This window comes from Nicotiana tabacum, chromosome 7 (assembly GCF_000715075.1).
Source record: "Nicotiana tabacum cultivar K326 chromosome 7, ASM71507v2, whole genome shotgun sequence".
In the NCBI taxonomy this organism is placed as follows: domain Eukaryota; kingdom Viridiplantae; phylum Streptophyta; class Magnoliopsida; order Solanales; family Solanaceae; genus Nicotiana; species Nicotiana tabacum.
Window position 1 is genome coordinate 154,997,060 of NC_134086.1, and position 5,732 is coordinate 155,002,791.

Consider the following 5,732-nt stretch of genomic DNA (forward strand, 5'->3'; position numbering starts at 1 on the left):
CATTGTTCTTGTACAACGGGATCATCGTACTCCGCCTCCACTCTTCGGGCATCTTCTTCGTCCTAAAAATGACGTTAAACAACCTAGCAAGCCATTCAAAGCCCTTCTTGCCTACACTCTTCCAAAATTCCACCAGGATCTCGTCCGGTCCATTCGCTTTACCCCTACTCATCATGCGTATAGCCTCTTCCACCTCCCCCACCTGTATGCGTCTACAGTACCCAAAATCTCGCTGCCTCTCTGAGTACTCCAACTACCCCAACGCGATGCCCCTATCTCCCTCCTTGTTCAAGATTTTATGGAAGTACGCATGCCATCTCCGCCTGATCTGTGCCCCCTCCAATAAAACTCTTCCTTCCTCGTCTTTTATGCATCTCACTTGATCCAGATCGCGGGCCTTCCACTCTCTCACCCTTGCTAGCCTGTACAATTTCTTGTCCCGCCTGTAACCCCAATTTCTTCGTATAAACGACTAAAGGCCACGACCTTAGCTACCGTAACCGCCAACTTCGTCTCTCTCCTAGCCTTCTTGTACCCCTTGTGAACACCTAATTTTTGACAATATTTAAATTTTTATCACTTTTTTATGTAAATATTTTAGGGGGTTTTAACCTACTATTATTTTAGCTTTATTACACTTTTTATTATAGGATAAAAATACAAAAAATAAATTTAAAGGTGAATTATCACTATTAATATTTTTTATTATTTTTTGTTTTTTAATAACAAAAATCCAAAAATATAAATTTTTTTTAAAAAAATAAAAATAAAAATTCGGGAATGATTTAAAAAATAAGAAAAAGGGAAGTATTGAATAAAAAAATATAAAAGTAAAAATAGGTGGAATTCTCTTTTAAAAAAAGTAAAAGAATGTAGAAAATTTAAAAAAATAAAAAGTTTTGTGGAAATTTTAAAAAATTAAAAATTAAAAGAAGGTTGGAATTAAAAAATAAATATAAAGATTTCTGAAAATTTAAAAAATTTAAAGTAAATGAAAGTAACATTTTTAAAAGAAAAAGGAAAAGAAAGTGGTTTGTTTTTTTTAAAGAAAAGTTAAATAAAGTGAGATTCTCTTTTAAAAAAATAAAAAGTGGGATTTTAAATAAGATAAAAGTAATTAAAGTTGGAATTTTAAAAATAAAAGTAAATAAATGTGGTATTTCTTTTTCTAAAAAAATAAAAGCAATTTGTAAGTGGGATTTCTTTTAATTAAAAAATAAAAAAATAATAAAAAAATAAATCTGAAAATTTCGAAAATTTTGCTATAAATAGAAGAGAAAATTTAGGAAGAAGGGGGTTCAAAAAAGAGGAAAAAAATAGAGGAGAGAAGAAAAAAAGAGGGGGCGGAGAGAGCGGTATACACTCGATATACACTTTGGATACACTGGATATACAGGGACAGAATTCATTTTGGAGAGAGTAAAAAAGATAGAACCAAATTTTCTGAAATATTGAGAGCGGAAGAATACCAGAGAGAGTTCAAAGCTAGAAAGAGAAAACAAAGAGAGATTTTCGGACTATTTTTCTTCTCCATTTTTACTAGTTTTCTCCGTGTTGCTGGGATTTCTGGATTGAGGTGTTGAAGCTACTGTGTTGGGCTTTCTGCTGCTGTATTTTGCTGTGTTACTACTGTTGTTGACTGCTCCTTCATCTTCTTGTATTTCCATTATCCAGGTACATGTTCTAAAGCTCTCAAATTTAATGGAAAGGCAATAAAGAGTTGTTGGAATGGATTTCTGAATGTCTCCTGTTTCTTTGTGTTTAATTTAATGTATAAGCAGTAGTTCACTTGATATCGCATAACATGTATTAGAATGACTTTGGAATTCATAAACTGGACTGTTGAATCTATTTCTACAAATATGTGAATATCAATTGTAACTAATCTTAGTTTGTGATTACTAGTTATGAAATATAATGTAGTTAATTCTTTTTTCAGTAGTCGTGTAATAGTTTCAAATAGGTTATGCCACGAAACGGGTTCAAATAGCTCATGGAAATCAGCATGTTGGTTTAATAGGGTTAGTTCTGAAATTGCGAGTTCGCTTGAGTAAGTAACACCATTTTAAATAGCAATGTGAATAATGTTAGTAACTAATATTCTCAAATGTTAGTGATTGATGTTAGCCTAATGTCAGTTTTTAAAGCATTGACGCATTTCTTCGACAAGTCGTAAAAAGAGTAAAAAAAATGGATTTGTATTACACATAGTTAATTCCACTAGTTCAATTCATCTAATAATGTTAGTTTAAATTAATCAAAGAATAGTTAGTTTGTTTTGATATTACTGGGTGTCAATCTCGTGTTCTATTCATAATCTCAACTTTAGTGTTATTAACTAATAGAATAAGGAACAATACAATATCCCTTGAGTAAGCTCTGTTGCAATTTTCCGTTTGCATTTGTCTTAATCTAATAAACAATAAGAGGCACGAGCTTATAAACATGTAACTAATTAGGACCTCTTCTCTTTTATTTTAGAGACGAACTTAATAGAAAATGTAGTCACTTTAGGATTGTCCTTTCAAAATAAACGAGATGAGCCTCGCTAGTAAAACTCACCGATTGCGGGGCCCTCACGATTGTATATATATTAAATACTTAGAACTCGGGATCGGCCGCTTAGCGAATTTCACGACCTTTTCCCAAAAGTAATAACGCGTTAGTCACTGTTAGGCGCGTACTTTTAATAATTTACTTTCTTAAACTCGGGTGCACACTTATGTGACCTAAATCCAAATCTCAACGAAGTCGAAATGTGTCGTTAATCACGGGTACATTGATTGTGACGTGGTTCGAGATATATTTCCATGACATTGCAAATTCCTTTAAAAAAACTCCCTTTACATCCCTTAGCGGGGGTGTAGGTGAAAAAGGAGGTGTGACAGCTCTGACGACTCTGCTGGGGAACCGAACCCAGAATCTCTGGTTCAGGGTTCAAGAATTCGAGCTTAGAATAATTGTTATTATTTGGCTTTATTTATTATCTGATTTTATTACATGTTTTAGCCTAAATGTGCAAAATGTTGCTCTTACCGCTTTGATATTATCTGAACTGTATATATAAATTGCTACGAAATCCCTCTCTTCTCTCTCTTGAGGAGTGCACGCTGGTCGTGACTTCTTTCTGTTAGTGTCATATCCCAAAATAGAACGAGGATTCAGAGGAGTTGCAAAACCGGATGATCTTTTTGTTACCGGTACGCAGTTCCCATCCTCGGCTCGAGTTGTCTGCTCGGGTAAGCCAGGTCTAGAACAAACACCCAGGATAAACCTAGAGTAACAAAACCTCATGCCGGATCCCTAGTAGGAACGCTTATTTGCATCATGTGCATTTAACTTAGGGGACTCAACACAGGGGTTGGGTCCGTCTAGGACAAGCAACCTGAAATGAAAAGACCATCCTGCTGCATCCTGTTTGTTTTATGCATTTATTTGTTGCAGACTTGCATACTGACCGGCTTCTGAAAATACTGGAATATTGGGGAAAAAATAGCAGTAAGATAATTCTGAGTTACCGACGAACTTTGCCAAATTTTCGTGAAAAAAAAATAAAAAAAATTGTTTTTTAGTGTAATTTATTTAAACAAGTCTTGTTGTCAGAATTAGTTTATTGTCGTTGCCCGAACTACGCGGATCTGATTCTCACCGGATGTGAGATACGTAGGCAAACCTCTTCGGTTCTGGCCCACCATATTCAAAAAATCCAAAAAATATTTTCCATTACTCGTTTCTTTAGAAAGTCTTTCTTTTAGACCTCAATTTTAAAAAAAAAATAATACAAAAAAAATTTCCTTTTAATCTCTCTCAAAATCCAAAAATATTTGTTTAAAAATTCAAAAGAAAATTCAAGATTCAAAAATATTTTTTCTTTTGTAGTATTTCTTTCATAAATTCAGAGTAATAGTCCAAAAATATTTCCTTTCTTCTTTAGAAGTTTTTTTTTTCGAAATTTCCAGAAAAAAAAAGAACAAAGAAAAAGAAGTTAAAATTCAAAAAAATATTTCTTTAGACGTCTTTCTTTTCAAAAAAAAAAATCGAAATCCAAAAATATTTTCTTTCTTCTTTGTAAGTATTTTATTCGGAAAAAAGTTAGTTTATTTTCTTTATTCCTGATCGGCTCGAACTACGCCAGTTTGATTTTCACGGGATGTATGATACGTAGGCAGCCCTCATCAGGTCCAACCTCCCCTTTTGCAAAAATAGCCAAAAAATGTCAAAAATTTTAATTTTTTGTCATAGAGTTGGGTGATGCTGTTTTTGTCAGAAATAGCCGAATGTTCCCAAAAAGCACGTCGGAAGGCTGACTTTACATAAACAGCCACCTTTGGTCATGTTTTTAGGATTTTGGTCGGTTAGCTAATGCAAACTTAAAATCTTCGTCCCCGAGGTGCTGAAAGGCCGCATTGGCAAAACCCGGTCTTTTATTTTATTTTAATTTGAAAAATAATAAGAAAAAGAGTCAGTGGTCAAGAATACCGTTTAGATTTTTTAAGCCGAGCCAGCTTCGGTGATGTCTTAAACCGTTCTTGCCGAGATAGCCTTAGAGTATCTTTCAGTTGTCAAAAGGCTATTTTCGTAAAAGAATGGACAAGTTTGTGAAGTGTCATAAAATAATCTTCCCGACCTCAAAATTCATGTGAAATTGGGAAGGGGCCACGTTTGCAAAAACAACCGTTTGGTTAAAATCGACATATAGAGGAAGGAATCTGTCATTTTATTTTTCTTGAGTTTGTATTTCTTTTGATTAGAGTATGTGGGCCGTTTGACTTTCGAGTCTGTTGTTCGTCTTTAAGTGATTCCAAAAATGTTTTATTGTTGTTTACCTTTTATGTGGCAGAACAACGCCCGGTCTGATTCATGCGTGGATATGATATGTAGGCAATCCACATAAGATTCGACCACCACTAAAAAGAAAAAGAGAAAAGGAAAAAAAAAAGAAAAAGGGAAAAGGAAAAAAAAAAGAAAATAAAAAGAGAGATAAAGAAAGTTTCGGAAACACTTAAACAAGGCACAAACAAAGTAAGTCGGAATGACGCATGCGGTCGAAGCAAAGACATATTAGAAATGGCTAAACTGCCTAGGAACATTGCATCCCCAACGTGAAATTGCAATATGTGTTAAACTCTAACGCTAACAAGTTTGTTGTTGATACCAGAGATTTCGAAACAGTTAGCTCGTTAGAACGTTCTGGAAGCTTACCATTACCATACAAGATCTAAAGGGCCCATTCCGAAGAGTATGTCTGGTTCGGACAAAAGTGTTGAAGAGGAAAAGACGGAAATGCAAATGATGAAGGAGGAAGTAGACAGGTTGAGACAAGAGATAGCTGGGATGCACTTAGCATGGGCTAGGGGATAAACATCACCAATACTTCCCCTTACTCCTACCCTCTCACCGGCTCGGACTTCGGAACACCCTCCCACTCGTCCATCAACAAGCTTCCCCATTTCCCAATACTATTAGGGGGAAACTTCCTATAATCCCCAAGCTCCACCACCCGAACAAAACCCTCCTCCACCAACTGTTCCTGTTTTCATGGCACCTCCACCCGCCGCGCTGAAAAGATCAGCCGATGAACCAGTGTTTCAGGTTCACGACAACCAATACTATCCTCCCGAACTCACCTTCAAAGCACCCGAGCCATACACTTACACCCCTCACCTTCAGCTCCCGGCAGAAACTGAGAGGCTGGCTAAGAATCCGGAGCAGGATGAAGTGCTTCGTAAAGT